This window comes from Gossypium hirsutum, chromosome A05 (assembly GCF_007990345.1).
Source record: "Gossypium hirsutum isolate 1008001.06 chromosome A05, Gossypium_hirsutum_v2.1, whole genome shotgun sequence".
NCBI lineage: Eukaryota > Viridiplantae > Streptophyta > Magnoliopsida > Malvales > Malvaceae > Gossypium > Gossypium hirsutum.
The window spans coordinates 28,746,437-28,767,648 of record NC_053428.1 but is presented as its reverse complement, the minus strand read 5'-3'; the positions used below and the strand labels follow the sequence as shown (position 1 = coordinate 28,767,648).

The 21,212-nt window shown below is 34.2% G+C and overlaps 1 long non-coding RNA gene and 2 pseudogenes across 1 annotated transcript; all 3 read left to right on the top strand.

Moving 5' to 3' along the window:
* The first annotated feature begins 1,212 nt into the window (after positions 1-1,212).
* On the top strand, positions 1,213-2,396 carry LOC107957577 (uncharacterized). Its single transcript, XR_001700501.2, has 2 exons — positions 1,213-1,848; positions 2,105-2,396. It is a non-coding gene; the product is annotated as an uncharacterized lncRNA (long non-coding RNA).
* Positions 2,397-8,425: 6,029 nt separating this feature from the next.
* On the top strand, positions 8,426-17,014 carry LOC107960641 (putative pectinesterase 11; annotated as a pseudogene).
* A 2,540-nt stretch (positions 17,015-19,554) lies between these two features.
* Positions 19,555-21,212, top strand: LOC107960642 (putative pectinesterase 11; annotated as a pseudogene).

Below are 21,212 nucleotides of genomic sequence, written 5' to 3'. Positions count from 1 at the left end.
AATCACCAGATCTGGCTCGAAGGCACAGAAGTACGGAAATCTTACCAATGGTTGAGATACACTTTGACGTTGCATTCGACAAGAGAACTTTTAGATCTGTCTCTGGATGGTGGTTTGGGGTCGTAGAAATAAAATTCTGGCATTGAAGACGATCCTTCACAATAGTGTTCCATCTCCGTTCGCGGCAGAAGCATATGCAGGGTTAGAAGCAATTAAGTTAGTGATCTTAATGGGTTTTCGAGAAGCACAAATTAAAGGGGGATTCACGGACAATAATCAGGAAGTGTCAAACAACAGAAACAGACAAATCAGCCATAGAAGCAATCATTCGAGATATTCAAAACATGTGTGTCCATTATCAAACAATAGAGTTCAAGCATATTCCCAGAATAGAAAACATGCGTGCCCATCAGATTGCAAAAGATGCCTTAGAGAGCGGAGTAACCTCTTACATGGTACAAGGAGACCCGAATCTACTAAACTTGCTTTCGAAAGGACGCTGGGCAAGAAGTCCAGACTAGAAGACGCTGGAGAGGAAATGGGTTTTAATGATAGCAATGAATGTTTAATTTTTTCTGGGCAGAGCTATTGACTGAACAGTTGGATAAGTTTGAAATGACATTCGTATAGCATTATGGAGTACAAACGTCGTTGAAATGACTGGGGTAGATGAGGTTACTCTTTTTTTCTAGATTCATTTATTATTGTTGTCGGTTTCTATTTCTTCAATTGTTTTTAATTTCTGCTTTTAAGAAACTTAATCTGTTCGATTTTTGCCCTGATCAGTGCCTTTATTCTTCTGTGGTTGTTGGGCAGGTCTAAGGCCCACTTTTGGAAGTATTTTTTTCATTATATATAAAAGCCCAGTCGTTTATATTTAAAAAAAACAATAAAAAATAATTTGAAATAAATATATAACAAAACTGTTTTAAAAGAATAATAAATATATAAAAAAACTTGAAATAAACTATATATAACTATATAATAGGTACGGAATATAAAATAAATAATACATATAAAATAGATTAGGATAAAATATATACATAAAGCAAGTTAAAATAAATAATAATAATTTGAACAAACAGTACATTAAAATAAGTTAAAATAGATGTAAAGTAAATAACATATAAAATATATAAAATAACATATAATGAAACGGGTTTTTTTAAATAAAAAAAAGTTAATAAATGAATTAAATAGATTTAGGACGTGGTTAAAAACGAGTTAAAATTTGGGGTATAAAATTATAAATACTAGAAAGTTAATCAAGGATCAAAACGAAACGCGCAGAAACTAGCGGGGACTTGATGAAAAAATATCCCTTAGATGCTCTGCGCTCGTTTAACCTGACAATACAAGGGACCAAATCGAAAACCAAATGAAATCTGAGGGCTAAATTAAAGAACAAAAGAAAATAGAAAACGGGGCCCAATCGAATGGAGCTGCAAAAGGGAAGGACTAATCGCGAAAATCTCCCCTTTAGGGAAAACGCCTGGGTCACCCCCAAGAACCAAACAACACCGTTTCAAATCTGCATAAAAATCAAATGGTTTTTTTTCTTTCATTTTTGTCATTCCGTTTAAAAAAAAAACAGAGGCCCCCCATGCCTCTCAACTCTTTGTTTGGCCATTCAAAAAAGGGCACCGTCCCATCGCCACCGTATCCGGCGGCCGGCAACGAGAAAATGTGGGTTTTTAGCCCTCTGCTTTTTTTAAAAAAAATAAAAGCCTATTTGTAGGCTAAAGTCTCAAAAAAAAAGAGGCAAAAATGAAAACCACCGCCCCCTTTGATGCTTGATTTCGGCGATGGAGAAGAAATCTCCAACGACGGATCTACGGAGAGATTCCAGTAAGTTTTCCCCTCTCACTTTTTATACTTTCGCATGTACAATAAAATGAAAAAAATAAAATAAATAGAAATTTAAATGCAAATAACAAAGCACCTTCAAAAAAGTTTGTTCTTTTTTTATTAATCTTCGTTCGTAAAGTGTTCGTAAAAAATTTACAAAGGTGAGATTATGGCTTTTAAAGCCATTTACAAGACGATTCAATCATATTTTTTGTCGTTTTCTTCCTTGTCTCTGTTGCATTCACTTCTTCTGCAGGTGTCAGAGGCATGGGTGAGCGGTGGTTAGCGTGCGAGGTGGCTAAGTATGCGTGGAGAGGCCAATGGTGGGAACGGCAGCCACAATAGGGACTAGCCCTAGGGTTAGTTTGCTGAAAAAAAAATTTAGGACAGTGGGCTAGGATTTGGGCTAGGGTTTGATGTAATTGGTTGTTTGGGTTTGGATTTCAACATGTAATGGGTTTTATTGCTTTCGTTTTATTCTTGCTTCAGGCTTAGGCCAAAATTGGCTAATTACAAGTTCAATTGGAGGTATGCTCATTTTCAATTCATATGTATGGTTTTACACTAATTTAATTTTATGATATAATTATTTTAAACAAGTATACTTGTAATAGTAAACCTTCAAAAAAATATACAAAAGAGTCCTCGACATGGGATTGGAGAAGAAATATAATTAAAAATTTTAACGTCTAACTCTCTTTTAGTTTAACATTTTTATTCAACTCCTCAAACATTTCGGCTTAAACTTTAAGTTTAGATAGATAATTCAACCCACAGACATTCAACTTGATGAACAATTAGCCTTAATCAATAAACTCCTTTTCGGGTGGATTGTGACTAGATTTAAACCTTAATCAATTTGCTGACCCAAAAGTATTAAAACATAAGCAAAGCCCAAGCCAGTTTGAAAAGGTCAAAAGACAAAAGGGCAGCCACCAATGCCATGGTCAACTCAACCATTAAAACAAAGATTACAAAGAATTTGAACTAGAAAGTTAATAGACCGTAAGGTAATTTTTAAGCAATCTCAAGACTTGCAATTAAAAATATTGCAAAAATAGCTACAACATTTGTCCAAATTAACATTTCTAACTTCAATTTCAAGAAGCCCAACCTAATCTATTCCTTTCAATTAGGCTAAATTAAATTATTTTATTGAATTTGAAAATTAAATAAATTATTACTACCGTAGAGAGATAATTAATTTTTATTATTAATTTTCCACTAAATGTACTTCTATAATCATTCAATGATTAAAAAACTTTGTTGTAATTTATAATTCATGTATTTAATCCTTATCATTCTCGTGTTTTTATTTTATTTTATTTTCTTTAGAAAATTTTAGTTTTAATCCTTCAAAGTTTAGATAATTTTTTTAGATGTAAAAGTTGACTGAATTGTTGAAATTTTAATTGTATTAACGTGATAACTTCCATGCCAATCTAAGTATACTTTATTATTGGTGCAAATAATTGAGATTCGTGAACCATATTAAACTCATTTTAAATTACAAGTGCCGAGTTTCTAACAAAATTTCTAGTTGCTGGTGTTAAATTATACAAGAATGATATCTCAAGAATACTGCTTTAGTATTAACAATGACTTATCTTGAATGGAGAGTAAACACATCTTTATATAGCTGAAGCTAACCTTCATAGTTACTGACTAACTACTTTAACAACTATTAACAGCCTTGACTAACTGACTAACCACCTTTAGTTAATACTCTAACATTCTTCCCGTTTTCCTCTAAGTTTGTAACCTTGTCTGAAGTAGACAGAACCTTAAGAGCAGTGCGAAACGCAGCAAAGTGCTTTGAAGTAATTGGTTTAGTAAGAACATCAGCTATTTGATTGGCTGAGGAACAAAATTGACTTGAAGAGATTCATCAAGAACCTTTTCTCGGACAAAATGATAATCAATCTCCACGTGTTTGACCCGAGCATGGTGCGTAGGGTTTGCTGCCATGGAAACCGTGGATGTATTATCACACCAGACCACTGGAGTTGAACTAACCTGTATACCAAGTTCCTTTAATAGTTGACGAACCCATAACAGTTCTGACACGTAATTTGCAAGACTTCGATACTCAGCTTCGGACGAGGACCGAGAGACAACAGCTTGTTTTTTAGAGCACCATGCAACCGGATTTGGACCAAGATACACTACATAACCTGTAGTGGATCGGCGATCTTCTAGAGATGAATCCCAGTCAGCATCAGAGAACATTCCAACTGAAACGACCCTTTTGAAAAACTCAAACCATGCTCCATGGTCCAAACAAGATAGCGTAGAACCCGCTTAATAGCCTTCCAATACAGCTCGCTGGGGGAATTCATGAATTGGCTCAGCTTATTGACGCAAAAGGACAAATCAGGTCTGGTGATACAAAGATACTGGAGCATACGAACCACACTTCGATATAGGTGTGCATCAACCATCGGAGAGCTTCCATCAGAGGTGACAAGTTTAGGCATGCTGACCATAGATGTAGGTGTGACTGCTGCGCCAAGCATATCAGCCTTTTTAAGAATCTCTATAACATACTTCTTCTGACTAAGAAAGATCCCCTGTGCATGATGGTGAACCTCAATGCCCAAAAAAATTTGAGATGGCTCATGTCCTCTGTGATGGAGTTGTTTGAAAACAGTATCAATGGCAGTAGACGAGTTACCAATTATCAAAATATCATCTACATACACTATAAGAAACAAGCAGTCACTAGAGGAGACACGAACAAACAAATAGGGGTCTGCTTTTGAAACACGAAAGCCCAATCGATCCATAAGGAACTGTTTGAGAGTGTAAAACCAAGCACGAGGTGCTTGTCGAAGGCCATATAAGGCTTTGTTTAGCTTACAAACAAGAGGCTGTCCATTAGCACCTAGCACTTCAAAACCAGGTGGCTGGTCCATGTAAATGTCTTCAGTCAGCCTGCCATTGAGAAAGGCATTGTTGATATCAATCTGCCTTAAGCGCCACCCTTGTATTACTGCAATAGTGAGAACTGTCCAAATGGTCACTGATCGCACAACAGGACTGAAAGTGTCTCTGAAATCCAAGCCGGCGTGCTGCGAGAACCCCTTTGTAACTAACCGAGCCTTATATCTATCTACAGTCCCATCTACCTTCCTTTTGACTTTAAAAAGCCACCTGCATCCAATGGCCTTGCGATTGCTGGGAAGAGAACAAAGACTTTAAGTACCATTGGAAAGAAGAGCTTGAAGGTTGTTGTGAACTGCAGCTTTCCAGTACTCATGTTGCATGGCCTCATGTTTATCAGATGGTGTCTCAAAGGAAAGTGAAGAAGCTGAACTCAGAAAAACCTTTGGCTTGAAGATGCCTGCTTTACCCCGAGTGATCATTAGATGGAAGTTGAGAGGAAGTGAAGGTGTGGAGCTAGACGAATTAGATAGGTGAGAACTAGATAAAGGGGAACTGTGGGAGCTAGACAAAGGAGGACTAGGTGAAGAAATGGTTGGCCTTGGACTTGTAGAGTTGGGTATAGGCTCTAGAGAAATAGTGGGGTTAGGTGAGAAATTGATGGGAACCGACTGTGATGGTATAGCTTGTCTGACAGATGGGGATAAAACAAGCAGTTTAGAACTGCTAGACGGAACAGTAGTGGGCTTTGGACTGGAACATAGTGTTTGAAAAGGAAAAGAGGTTTTATTAAATATCACACGATGAGACACATAAATCTTTCCATCAGGGCCCAAGCATCTATATCCTTTGTGTAAAGAAGAGTAGCCTAGGAATGTACAAGGGAGGGATCAAAATTGTAGTTTATGGTTGTTATAGGGTCTCAAGTTTGGAAAACACAGACAACCAAACACCTTAAGCGAAGGATAACAAGGTTTATTATGAAACAATTTTTCATAAGGTGAGAGAGAGCCTAAGGGGGAAGAGGGTAAACGGTTGATAAGATAAATTGCACTAGCAAAGGCATCATTCTAAAAGCTCATTGGCATGGAAGCATGAGCCAGCATAGACAAGCCAACTTCCACAATTTGCCGATGCTTGCATTCAACAATTCCATTCTGAGCTGACATGTATGCATATGTAAATCTGTATAAGATTCCTTTTTGAGATAAGTATCATTTTAAAGCATGGGACTCACCCCCTGATTGAAGTATCTTAAGCTTGAACCCAAGCAACCTCTCTGCCATTCGAAGGAACTGGGGAAATATGGTTGAAACCTCAGACTTTTGGCGCATGAAGTAAACCCAAGTATATCTGGTGCAGGCATCGGTAAAAGCCACATAATACCGAAACCTATTTGAAGATATCGATGCCGGACCCCAAACATCAGCAACCACTAAACTCAAAGGAGTGACATACTCAGAAGTAGAATGAGAGAACGGTAGATTTCTTTCTTTTCCAAGATGACATGCAACACAACCAAAAGAATCTTTATTTGAATCAAAAAATACATTACAATGCGATAAAGCCTTGGAAAGAATACTTGTACAAGGGTGTCCAAGTCTGGCGTACCAAAGACTAAAAGGCACAGTAACACTCGTTATAAGACCATAAGCTGAGCAAGGATAAGGCTAAAGGTTGTCCTTCAACTGAAGTCTATAGAGACCATGATGCACCAAGCCACGCAAAAGGACTTCCTTGGTACGCAGGTCACGTACTTGGCACTGTGTAGGAAGGAACTTGAACATCACATGATTATCCTTTGTAAATTGTAAGACTAAAAGCAGATTTTTCGTTATACCAGGAACATACAACAAAGAACGCATATACAAAGGATGAGTTCTAGTGAGCAAGGAAGACTGACCAGTGGAGCATACAGGAAGAGCATTGTTGTTACCGACATAAACCTTACCTGGGCCATTATAGGGAGTACTCTCACCAATAGCAGTAGCTGAATGAGTGAGATGGTGCATTGCACTGGAGTCGGGGTACCAGGCATTATCCCAAACAATATCCAAAGTGGCAATATAAGCTTGTGGGGAAGACTTTGACACTGTTGAAGTGGAACCAGATTGTGAGGCATTTCCAGTCCATGGCATTGTCAAAATAGGTGGAATGAACCACCCAGGCTGAAGATAAGGTGGAGTAGATGATGCCACCTAAGGTGAAATAGGAACCCCTTGTCCAAACATGCAGACATTCACCTGAGAGGGAGGAGGTCTATAACCAGTATTTTTATAAGGTGAGTTAAACCGATAGTAGCACCAATCAACTAAATGCCCCATTTTTCTATATAACTGACACTGTATACGCGAGCCAAATAACCTACCACGACCACGACCACGAGGAGCTGTTGTTGGACGATATGCCGGAGGTAGATCACTGTTGACAGCAGAACCAGATGGCTGATGAGTAACTACATTAGCCAAGGGAGGAGACTCCAGAATCATTGTCTGATGTCGAGCTTCTGCATCAATCAACATTGTCATGACCCCTTGAACAGTATAAGGTGTATGACTAGTAGTAATGATGGTGATAACTGAGTCATATTCGGGTGGTAACCTATTGAGAATCGCAGTGACATGTTCTCGCTCGCTAATGACCTTACCGCAACTAGCTAGATTGTCACAAAAACCCTTAATCTTCATTAGAAAATCTTTTATGGAAAGATCACCCTTTCGTTGAGAATGTAAAGCTCTGTAAAAGAACATTAAACGAGAGGTGGTCTTGCTGCCATAAAGACTAGCAATTGCATTCCAAATTTGAGCGCTTGTGTCCATACCAATAAGATGTGGAAAAACAGTGGTACTTACAGAAGACAAGAGCCAAGATGCAAGCGCACTATCCTGCTGCTCAAAACGACTGAACTCCGGATTTTCTTGGTGAACCCCATCAGCATCCGGAAGTGTTGAAGGAGGTGGAACAGTGCAAGAATCCAAGAGCCGCTGAAGTTTATAAGTCTTGATTGCAAGCAAGACTTGTTGTCTCTACAAAAGAAAATTGTCATCATCAAGAATCACACTAATCTTCTTAGTAGAAAAGAACTGAGTATCAAAGCCATCAGCAACAGCAGAAGTCATGGCTGGTGCAGCCGACTGAACTGAGTGCTGCGAAAACTCCATTATAGGCAAAAGAAAGAAAAGAAAATCTCCAGGAACTCTAGACATCTGATACCATGTTGAATTATATAAGAATGATATCTTAAGAATACTGCTTTAGTATTAACAATGACTTATCTTGAATGGAGAGTAAACACATCTTTATATAGCTGAAGCCAACCTTCATAGTTACTGACTAACTACTTTAACAACTATTAACAGCCTTGACTAACTGACTAACCACTTTTAGTTAATACTCTAACAGCCGGCAGCTTGTGTAAGCGATAACCGCAGCCTTTTTCTTTGATATAATGTTATGTTAATCCACACACTGTGGCTTCAAATTTGATGTTTATATGTCACACTTCCATCGTAAGAAATCAGCCCCTCGTAATATATAAAAACAACAATATCCACCACAATCTGTTCGTAACAAAACCAGTCATCGTACATTAACATTTCTTCATCATTTACTTCACCATATCCTTAAGCTAATTACAATCTTGTGTTTTGCAACGATAGCTGCTTTCATATTTTTTGTAACATTGTTCATGTTAATGGTGAGTACCCATCGAGCAAACGCTACTCAAACTTCAACAACAGCTTTTTTTATAAGAGTCGACCAATTAGGAAAATAAGACTATGAAAAGATACAATACGCTATTGATGCCGTGCCATCAGACAACAAAAAAATTATTTTCATATTGGTTAAGCCTAGAATCTATAATGAAAAGATTATTGTGCCTACCGATAAACCGTTTATCACATTAAGTAGTTCAAAGTCGAATGGCACTGTAATTACTGGGAGTGATAGTGGGAATATATTTGAATCAACTACTTTCACTGTGTTGGCTTCAGATTTTGTAGGCTGATATCTCACAATTCAGGTATGTCGAAACTTTTTTTTTGAAGTCGACTTTTTATTTAAAAAACGAAAATGGAGTCGCCACCAATCCTTTTTTTGTGAGGTGTGATCGGATCACCTCGTAATTTGACTGTTTTAATAAAATGTTTGATTTATTAAAATGACGATTTTTAGTCTACAAAATTCAGAAAATGGGTTCGGGGGTCGATTACGCATGAGGAAGGATTACCACCCTCGTGACGCACAAAATTGGTACCTAATTTATTACTTGATGTCTTTAGTGTTGAAAATTGAAAATTTGAAGAGAACTTAAAATACGATCCCTTTTTATATAATGTAATTTTTAATTAAATCACTTGAATAAATTGAAACGTATGTAAAATTCCCCCTTATTACGAGGTGACAAGAGGTCATATCCCGTAAGTTAGGATATAACATCTCAAATTCTCAAAGATTAGTTTGCTCTTTATTTTAATTACTATTTAGATCTCATATGTTTTAATTTTGAAAGGGGGATGTTCGGCTATCTAGGTTCAAAGAGAAAGTCAAACCCCGTAGGTTAGGGCATAACTTCTCGAATCTCCAAATGCAGAACATTGCCTTGATTTTAAAAAATTTCCTCTTTATGCATCGAGTAAAAATTATTAAAATGGTATATATTTAATTTATTCAAGCATCGTATGAAAAACGAACAAATATTTTTAAACGTAATGTATAGTATAATGATAATGAAATAATGTAAAATAACTATACAGGTAGAATATTAAAATGGTAAATAATAAATAATAGGATATTATAATATTAATGATGTAATTATAATAATAAGACCAAATAATAACAATAACAATAATCATATTAATTACTATTCTAATACTAATTTAATAATAAAAGTGAAATAAACACTAAAAATATTAATATTAATATTAATAAAATGTGTAAATAAAGGAATAAATAACAATATAAATTCTAAATATAAGAAGAGTGAAGAAATAAATAAATGAATGAATGTATAAATAAATAAATAAATAAATAAAATAGAACAATATACATATAAAAAATTATAAAAGCTTGAAATTAAGCGAATAAATGATTAAATTGAAATTAAAATAAAACTTAGAGTCTAAATTATAATAAAATAAACGAATAAATATAAAAGGGGCTAGATCAAAATTTGAATGGAATTTAAGGGCCTAAATTACAAAAAAAAGATAAAAGGACAAACTAAAACACGCTGAAAAAGGGGCAGGGACCAAATAGGCAATTATTCCAAGCCCTGGGACACATGTCATCCTTTAAGCGGGTTCACAGTGGTCTAGCGACTAAATTGTTAACAATTTAAAATTAGAGGGGATAAGTAAAATAATTAAGAAGGGGATGGGACTAAATTGAAAGAATCTGCAGAACCGGAAGGACTAAAGGTTCAAATAGACCCGCCATATAAAAACACGCGAACCTATAGCAGGTAGGTCGGGTTACATCAAAACGACATCGTTTTGACGTCTGAAGCTTAAGCCCAAAATGACACCGTTTTAGATGCTTATATAAGTGAAAAATCTTTTTTAAAAAAATCAGTTTGAATTAGTTTTTTTTTTTTTTAAAACTTATTTTCCTTTCCTTTTTTTCTCTGAAGCTACCCTCCCTTCCGGTCACGGGGCCGACGAGTCTCCACCGTGGCCGCCAGTCATCAGTGACGGAGACCGCCACCTCCGGTGGCCAAAAATTGGAAAAGGCTCCCTTTCGAGTCTTTTTTTTTTGTGTAGAGCACGGATCTGGGCTCAAAATCCCAAAAAAATGATTCAAAGTTCGAAAATAAAAATAAAAAGATGAAACCTTTCGGTTTCTTGGATTTTTTTAAAAAAAAAAGAAAAAAAAAGAGATAGTCCCTACTACGACCAGAGACAAAACGCCATAGGTAAAAATCGAGCCTTTTACTCTTATATTTTCTATTTTAGACGAGATTTAAAAAAAACTACTTTTGTTAACTCTTTGCTTTTTTTTTAATTCAATTTTTCTCTATTTTTGATTGCTTTCTCCGTAGAAAATTACATTGATATTCTGGCTTTTTATAGCCGAATGTGTTACAATCTATCATTTGTTTTTGCTTCTGTATTCTTTGTTGTCTCTGCTGTTGTTCTTTCCTTTTTTTACAAGTTCGGCTCTTAGTCAAAGGAGGGGAGAAAAGAGGCTCCTTTGCCGTTTTGGTGTAAGGCAACAGACCTTGGGCAGCGTACACGCTACTGAGGCACATGGAGCGGCGCAGGGGGTACAACGCTGGAGGCTGGTTAGGGTTTTAATTTTTACTAAAACTAAGTTTAGTTTTGGGCCAACGGGCCGCCTAAGGTTTTTTTTGTATTTTGGGCTTGTACTTTCATTATTTAAGCTTGTAATTTTGTTAATGGATTGTTATTTATTAAGGCCCAGTCAAATTTGGGCATTTATAAGGTATATATACCATCTCCATCCATGTTCATGTAGAGTATAGAATACACAATTAATTTTTCAAGTTAACTAAATGTTTGTGTATAACTTTAGTGAATAAAATATGTACGGGCCTGGAGCTAAAGCAGTGGCATTACGGGTGTCTGGAGATAGGGCTGCTTTATTTGGATACAGAATTCTATTTTACCAGGATACATTTTTAGATGACACCAGAAGACATTATTACAGCAATTGTTACATTGAAGGAGCCGTGGACTTCATTTTTGGGAATGTCGTTTCCCTTTTTGAGGTAACATATTTTAGCAATCGGTTACTTGGTAATTTCTTTAAGTGCCGGGTACATAAATGTGTTCAAAATATTTGGAGGATCTTTAACATATTATATCCCATATGATCATGTCCAAGTATGTGTTAGATATGAGGATTTTAAGTGAAATGAAGAGTAACTTACATATGAATTTGTGTGGCGGTTATTTCAGAGGTGTCATTTGCATACACTCTCAGAAAGAGATGCATCAATTATAGCCCAACGAAGGGAGTCACCACCAGAAGAGATAGGGTTTTCATTCTTAGGTTGCAAGATAACTGGGGTGAGGATTGCTGTATTAGGAAAGCCATGGGGCACATATTCCAGTGTAACAGCCTGTTTTTAGGGTTAATCGAAACAGTGGTTTCGGGACCACAATCTGAATTTAAAATATTTTATTATTTTATTAAAGTTTATAGCATGATTGAATTATTGTGTGAAAGTTTCGTAAAGAAATTTTACCGTTTGAGTGTTTAATTCGGTAAAAAGGACTAAATCGCGTAAAGAGTAAAAATTAAGATCTATTAGTTAAATGCACTAAATCACTATAAAATTAAATAGTAGGAGTCCTTAATTAGTAATTATACCATTGGCTTTATGAGTGGACAATTATAGGCTTGCTTATTAAGTGTTTTAAAAGAATTAATTAAGGGTATACTTGTAATTTGGTATAATAATGAATAATTAAATAAAACAAATTGAAATATGTGTTTCATTCATCTTCCACTACCGAATATTGAGTGAATAGAATCCATTTTTGTGCTTTTAATGTCGGCAAATTCAATTCCAAATTAAGGTACGATTTTTTATCGGCTTTAATGATTTCTACGTTTTTAATATCGTTGCTTTGTAATCTAGCTAGCCCGTACCTCCGATTTCGAAACTGTTAAAGATTTTGATAATTTCCATCATTGAATACAAGTTTTAATTGATTTTTAATAATGGATTATGAAACTTTGATGATAGTTTTACAAGTTTTATTAAGTGATTTTGAGTAAAAATACAAAATAGGGATTAAATTGTGAAATATTGAAATTATGTGGTTAAAAGTGTGATTATATAGAAAATGTGGGCTGCTAAGATAATAAGAAGAATTCGACTAAGCATGGGTAGGATGAAATTGCATGAATTTTTGATTTTATGTGATAAGGACTAAATTGCAAAAATGTGAAATAATAGGGGCAAAAGTGTAATTTTTAAAAATTTTGTATTTTGGGCTGAATTGTCTAGAATGTATAATAAATGGATTGAATTTGATTATTTAGATCAAGTTAAGCCTCGTGCGGGTCTAGATCGAAGGAAAAGCAAAGATTCAGACTAGTCGATCCATTTCGTCGTTCTGACGATTGAGGTAAGTTCGTATGTAATAAGCATTGATATAAGATTTTTAAATGCTTTAATATTGTCTAAAATGTGAATACGAGATTATATACATGTTTGATAACGATTCAGTTATGTATTGGCACCAGGTGTGCTAAATTTAAATAGCTTCAATTATATATATATTGTACATTGGCACTAAGTGTGCGAGACTGAGATAGCTTTGGCTAAATATATTGGCACTAAGTGTGCGAGACCAGATAGCTTCGGCTAAATACATTGGCACTAAGTGTGTGAGATCAGATAACTTCGGCTATATACATATATTGGCACTTAGTGTGCGTGATTGAGATAGCTCCAGCTCTATATACATATTGTCACTTAGTGTACGAGATTGATATAGCTTCGGCTATTTATTTGGCACTATGTGTGAGTTTCTGGGTATCCAAAAATATTACAAATGGATAACAAATATGCCAAAGATGTGATAAAGTAAGAGTTATATACGGGAAGGTACTGGTATATACATGGGTTATATGAGCATTGAATCAAAGAAACTTGTGAAATTCATATTTAAGTTTGGAATGAAATGTGAAAGGTTTATGAACTCATTATATTTATTAATATTAAATTGAGATGATGTGTTTTCATCGATGTGTAGACGAGTTAATGAGTAAAGATGGTGTACAAAGAAATATAAGCGATGATGTGATTCAGTTCAGGTACTCATACAGAAATCGACAAGTAAATGACATGTGTGAAATTCATATGATGAGTAAGTGGAAATTTATGAGGTTTCCTATGGTTTATTTGGCTATATAAAGGTGATAGCTATTAAATTGAATGTAATATATGTCTAGTTGCATATGCATATGAAATGGTAAATGAATTAAGAACATGTACTCAGATCATATGACTATGAAATTTAATAGATTAGTGAAATTCATAGTTGACGATGCAAATAAGTATATGATAGAATGATGAAATTATACTTTGAGTAACTGCTTAAATTATGGTTATTTGATATTATGAGTTTATTAGCCATACGAGCTTACTAAGCTTTATAGCTTACTTTGCTTTCTTTTCTATGTTTATAGTGTTTCAGAGGCTCACTCAGGTTGGAAGTCATCGGAGATCGTATCACACTATCCAGCTATTGTTTCGGTACTTAAAAGATTTGTGAAATTATTTATATGGCATGTATAGGCTAGTTGGTTTATGAAGTGTATAAGTAATGTTGGCAATTGATGCCTAAGTGTTTGATGTAATTAGCCATGAGTTTTGGCTTTTGAATGTTGTAATGTTGATGTGTTTTTAGCCATCTAAGTTGGTTTGATCTATGAGTTTGATAAGTGATAATTATGGTAATGGTTACCTTGTGATTTGGTTGTTATGGAATGATATGAAGATGATGATTTGGGATGTGTTTGGGAAGCATGAATTAGTTGATAGTAGAGATGATATATGCTTATGAATGAATGTAGATGATACAAGTTTTGAATAGATATTTGACTTGAAATGATTATGGAATTTGAATGAAATGGTTTTGGTATAATTATGTGTATGAAATGGCATGATTTGGTTGCCTATAAATGTATGCAAATGATGCAAAAATGTTGTGGTTTTGGTGTGCTTGAGATAGGTGGGAAATGAGGTTTAAACCAAGCCTAATTTTGCCCCACACGATTGAGCACACGGGCGTGTGTCTCGACTGTATGTCTATTGTAACTTAGTTATACAAATCAGTTTTGAACACGGGCTAGACACACGGGTGTGTGGTTAGCCGTGTGGCCAAGTCAGTAACCTCCCTAATTTTCACACGGCCTGGCACACGAGCGTATCTTGTAGCCGTATGGTGAGTTCAGTATGTATGCCCTGTTTTGCCACGGCCTAGACACATGGGCGCTTCTAATGCCGTGTGAGGCACACGGACGTGTGATCCTTTTTAATATTGAAATTTTTCTAAGTTTCTTAAAGTTTGCTAATGTTATCGGTTTAGTCTCGAACCTCTTTAAAGTATGTTTTAAGGTCTCGTAGACCTATATAAGGGACAATGTGTTTATGAATGAATGAGATATGACGATATATGCGAATAGTGCTTAAAATTTGTATGTGAATGATGTGATATGATAGGTAATGCATCGTAACCCTATTTCGAAAACGGATACGGGTTAAGGGTGTTACATCCGACTCATTTTTGCCCTAACATATATGTCTAATGTTATACTACCTCAGGGTTGAGATGATTGGGGCAACTCATGCAAGCAAAGTTAACATAAAAGAAATGCAATGTAATATGTTTATCTATTTGTTTATCATTTTAAATTTGAAACAATGCTTAACAATTTTCTTGTCTGATATTTGCAGCACGGTGTTCTACAGAGAATATAAATGTTATGGACCAGGAGCCAATAATAGGAAAATGGTTGAATGGTCACTGTTGAAACACTTTTTTTGAAATCGATTTTTATTTTAAAATGAAAATGGGAGTCGCCACCAATCATTTTTATGAGGTGTGATCGGATCACCTCGTAATTTGATTATTTTAATAAAATATTTGATTTATTAAAACGATGATATTTGGTGTATAAAATCCAGAAAATGGGTTCTGGAGTTGATTACGCACGAGGAAGGATTAGCACCCTCATGACGCCCAAAATTGGTACCTAGTTGATTACTTAATGTTTTAGTGTCGAAAATTGAAAATTCGAAAGGAGTTTAAAACACAATCCCTTTTTTCTATTAATGCACTACCTAACAAAACTAATTCTCATGAAAATGGATTATTTCAAGTTAATCGAGAAAAAAGGATCATGTCTCGTAAGTTAGGACACAAATGTCTTAAATCCTCGAAATCAAGAATAAACGTCATTTGGTCGTTATTTAAATCTCGTTTTTATATTTTTGAAATGAATATTCAATTACTTCAGTTTTTTTAAAAAAGAAGTCATATCTCGTAAGTTAGGGACACAACTTTTCTAATTCTGAAAATAATGAATATTGCCACGATTTAAAAATTTTACATTTTTTTATGCATTGTGCCAAAAATAATAAAGGAATAATAAAATAACAAGAATAAAAATTAAAGATAAAATAATAATGATAATAATAATAAATGAACAAAGAAATGCACAAATAAAAGGATATATACAATATGATTTTTTCTAAATAAAAAATAAAGAAAGAAATAATAAATAAATAGAAAATAAACAAACAAACAAATAAATAAAACAATTTGTAAAGAGGGTTGAAATCAAATAAGCAAAGGATAAAATTAAAATTTAAATGAAATATTAGGGTAAATTAGAATAAAATAAATAATAAAGGGGCTAACTTGTAATAAAATAAATAAGGACTAAATTGAAATTTAAATGAAATTATAAGGCGTAAATTGTAAAAATAAAAAAAAGAATAGGGGATCAAAATGAAACACGCTAAAAGAGACAGGGACCAAGCGGGAAAATATCCCAAACATCTCTATGGGCCTCGTTTAAAAGTACCAAAATAAAAAAAATTAAATTAAATGGGATATATTTAAAAAAAAAGAAATAGGACTATATTGAAAAATGCTTAAAAAGCGGAAGCACCAAAAGGACCCAATCTTGAGGCCAGTCGGGTCGGACCATAGGTCATGTCAAAACGATGTTGTTTTGAACGTCTGAGGTCACCCCCAAAACGGTGTTGTTTTGGAGGCCTATAAAGACAAAAAAAAATTAGGAAAAAAAATCATTTCCTCTCTGCCCTTAAAAAATCCTCTCTTCTTTCCCTTTTCTCTGAAATAGACCCCAAATCCAGCCAAGGAAACTGTCGAGCTCCACCGCGACGTCATGGTCGGAAAACAAAAAAGTCTCCTTTTTTCAGCCTTTTGACTTCCAAAGCTCGAATTTGAGGGCTAAAAGCCTAAAAATGTTTAAAAAAAAAGAACAAAAACAAAAACAAAAAGCTTCGATCTTTTTCGATTCGCCTCTCTTTTTTATTATATATATTTGCTTTTTTTTTTGCTTTCGAAAAAATAAATAAACAAAAAAAATTGAAATATTTTTTTTATTTTTGTATTTCGATTGATTTTTTTTCAAAAATCCCCCCTTTACAATTGGTTTTTTTAAGCTCTTTTATAGTAGAATTACAACATTTCTTTTTCTATTTTTTATTGTTCTTTGCGTGTTGCTTTTTCTTTGCAGGTGGTGGTTGAGTCAACGGTGGCAAAGGCATTGACAGTGGTAGACCTCGGGGCGAGAGCGTGCTGATGTGGCACGAGTAGCGGCACAAGGAGCTAGGGTTTCTGTTTCTTTTCTGAAATAATTTAAGCTATTGGGTCTGGGGCCTTTAGGGTTTTCATTATTTTTGAGCCATATGGGCTTGATGTAATGTGGGTCTGATATGGAATCTAGACCAAATTTATTTATTTATTTATTTTTATTTTGGTTTAATTTCTGTTTGGTTGAACTCGAATAAAATTGGGCTTCTATAGTCGCAACAATTGACAACCAAAGAGGTGGAAACGTTTCAAGAAAGCTTATTCTGCCATTTCTAACAATGCCACCACCCATTAATTCTTCATCATCCACAACATTAATTAATTATTGTTAGCACATGTTGTAATATTGATTTGTTTATTCTTTTACCCATATTTCTCTATCTCTTACAAGATTCGTTTATGTAATTATATTAAAATTATTCGTTTATTCATTTGTAATTATTTCATAAATTTTTAAATTAAAAATAAATTATGATGAAAAAGTAAAAACTGTTGACTTTAGTAATTAAACTTTTACTTTTTTTTATCAGATCAAAACAAATAAAATCATTCAAAAGCTATAGAATTATATATTGGTTAAGTAGACGCAAAGCAAAATATTATTGTCTCATTTACTAAACATGAGAATCATTATCTTTGGGGAAGGGAAATGTGTAGCACTTTTGGGCCTTTGATTTTTTTTTCCTTCTTATTCTTGGTCTTTTCATGCATGGATGCATGCAGTGTGTATCATTGAAATTTTTGGGTTGGGAAATCATGTTTTTGCAGTGGTACGACGTAGAAGCTGCTTCGACATGAATTTCATCTGACAGCCTCGACCTTGACATGATTTGGGGGGTTATGACATATTAGGCTCCCATTTAGTGAAAAAAGAAAAAGACTTATTCTTCGATTTGAGAATGAATTTGCGTTTTTCACTTTTCGATAATGATATTATGTCTTAATTGTTGAGTTCAACATCAAATCTTGACTAACAATTTTTTTTCTCTTCACAAAATATTTGATTTGAACTAAAATTTGGATTTTCTTGCAAATGAATTCAAGTGACATATGTCCAAGAGTCCAACTAGAGCTCAACCAATTTTCAATCCCTAGTTACCCAATGTTTCTTTCAAGTATAGGAGAAGATTTTTTTTTTCTCAAAATTTCATATTAGTAAAAACGCTGGTACCAATATAGATAAAATGCTATATTCAAGGTTAGATTGATTTCTATAACAAGCTTGAATGAACAATTAGATACACCAAGAAGTCTAATCGAACATAAGTTGAACGATATTGGGCTGATCAAGATTTGAACCTTAATTAATGGTTACCTTTTCAGCACATTTTGACTAGATTTGAGCTTAAACAATGGGCTGACCCAAAAGTACCAAAATATAAACAAAGCCCAAGCATGTGAAAAGGGTAGATCCTAAGGGTAGTTAGATTTTAAGTTGTTTGTTTCTAATCTTTTTGTTTTTATCTAGCAGCGGTCTTAGTTTCTAGGTTAGTTATCGCCCGCTTTTTTCTCTTACCCATCATTTCTTTTTTTTTCTCATTCACTTTATGTGTCTTTTCTTTTTTGCAGTTTGTAGATCTATTTTGTGAATATTTTTATTGTCTTCACAAGTCGTGATGGACAAATAATGGTGCCTCGTTGACTTCTTAATATGTTTCTAGTTTGAAAGTATTTTAAATAAGAAATGATTTAATGAGTCGATTTGGACTTATGTTATCTTAAGTTTTATATGTTCTTTTATTTATTTTTTTCATTGTTTAATAACTCTTCACTTTTAGAAGTTTTTGTCTATTCTTATAGTACGCTTTTTAGTATTGTTTATCATGTAGTCTTGTTTTTGCGAGTGATTTTAGGTTGGTTTTGTCGCCATGCTCTTTAGTTTGACAGATGCTTGGATTTTTTGTAGATTTATGCTGAAGTTGAAGTTTTTGTTGTGTTGATGAAGTTTATTATTTTTTTCCCCAAATTATATAGTCTTATTCATTAAATAAATTAATGAATTTCTCTTTTAAAAAAATTAAGATATTGCAAAAAAAATTTGCATTTTTCCAATTAACATTTTTAACTTTAATCTTTAGTAGCCGCACCTAATAAATTCCTTTCAACTGGGGCTAAATTAAATTAAATCAGATGTTAGTTTAATGAATACGATACAGTAGTCCAACAATTAATTAACCATAGAGAAATAATTAATTTATCTTCATTTTCAACTAAATCCACTTTTATAATCATTCAGTGGTGGAAAAAGCCAAATTTTCCAGTTACCGGCTGCTTGAATTTGGGAAAACCGCACCCTTTTCTTTTTTCTGACATAATGTTGAGTTAATCTACACACAATTGCTTGAAAATTGATGTGTTTATGTGTGATACTTCCATGGCAAGAAATCGGCCCCCACATAATATATAAAACAACAATATCCATCATAATCTGCTCATTACAATCTTCAGTTTTGTAACAATGGCTGCTTTCATCTTTTTTGTAATTATGTTCACGTTAATGGCGAGTACCACCCCTCGAGCAGATGCTGCTGAAACTTCAGCTGCGGCTGTAGTTATAAGAGTTGACTAATCAGGGAAAGGAGACTATAAAAAGATACAAGACGCTATTGATGCCGTGCCATCAAACAACAAACAACCGTTTTTCATATTGGTTAAGCCTGGAATCTACAATGAAAAGATCATTGTGCCTGGAGACAAGCCTTTCATTACGGTAAGCGGTTCCAAGACAAATAGCACGGTAATAACGAGGAATGATAGTGGAAATATAATTGAATCTGCTACTTTTACTGTGTTGGCCTCGGATTTTGTTGGTCGATATATAACGATTGAGGTATATAAAACATCACATTAATTCTATACTTTCTTACTCACCTATTCCCTTCATATATTAAAATTTTTTGGCTTGAGTTAATCGATTATTTTTATTATTTTTGTAAATAGAATACGTTCCAACGTCATGGAATTCAAGCAGTGGCATTAAGGGTATCTGGAGATAGGGTAGTTTTCTTAGGATGCAAAATTTTAGGTTACCAAGATACATTGCTAGATGAAAACGGTAGACACTATTATCGCAACTGTTACATTGAAGGAGCTGTTGACTTCATTTGTGGGAATGCCGCTTCCCTTTTTGAGGTAACTTATTCAAGAATGCATTACTTATGTTACTCAAAATTAAATAGAAGTGTTGAATAATGTGTTTAATATTTTTAACTTTTTTTATTTATTTGAAGTATTTTGAAGATTAAACTATACTTTTCTTGGGATTCCAATTTTCTTTTTGGATTTGTTTCAGAGGTGCCATTTGCATACATTGTCAGAAGAATTTTCAGCCATTACAGCACAACAAAGGGGGTTACCGACGGAGGAGACAGGATTTACATTTTTTGGTTGCAAGATAACTGGGGAGAGGACTGCTATATTAGGAAGGCCATGGGGTTCTTATTCCAGGGTCATTTTTGCCTTGACCTATATGTCTAATGTCATTCTGCCACAAGGATGGGACAATTGGGGAGACACAACCAAGCAAAGGTAAACGAAAAATTGACAAAATCAATCAAGATTAACACTATGTTTATTGATCTAAGAATTTTCAGATTATATCTGTTATGAGATATTATTCGTTTAGAGATGAAAACCGTCCTCACAATTTTATGCTTTAATGTTTTAAAAAAAAAGTAATCCTTTTTTTATTATTATAAATCTTCAATCCACTTCCTACATCGGTAAGTAATTAAACTATGAATTCAATAAACCACCTTTTCTTTATCGAGGCATCCACAAAATTGTGAAAATAGTTTTCACTTCCAAAATAAATAATATTTCATTAAAGGGTGCAGTTTTGAACGGATGCTCAACCATTTTGTTTTGATTTCTTTTATAATCGTAGCTCGGTGTTTTATAGAGAGTATAAATGTTACGGACCAGGAGCTAATACAAGTAAAAGAGTTGAATGGTCGCAAAAGCTGACGGCCGAAGAGGCGAAGGTTTTCTTGACTAAGAACATGATTGGCGGCAAGAGTTGGATCAGATCCACCCTCAAACAGGTTAAGAAAGTTTCTACTGCCATTTCTAACAATTCCACGGGACATTCCTGATCATCAACAACATTAGTATTCAGACAATTTGTTTATGTAAAATATTTGTAATTATTTCAAC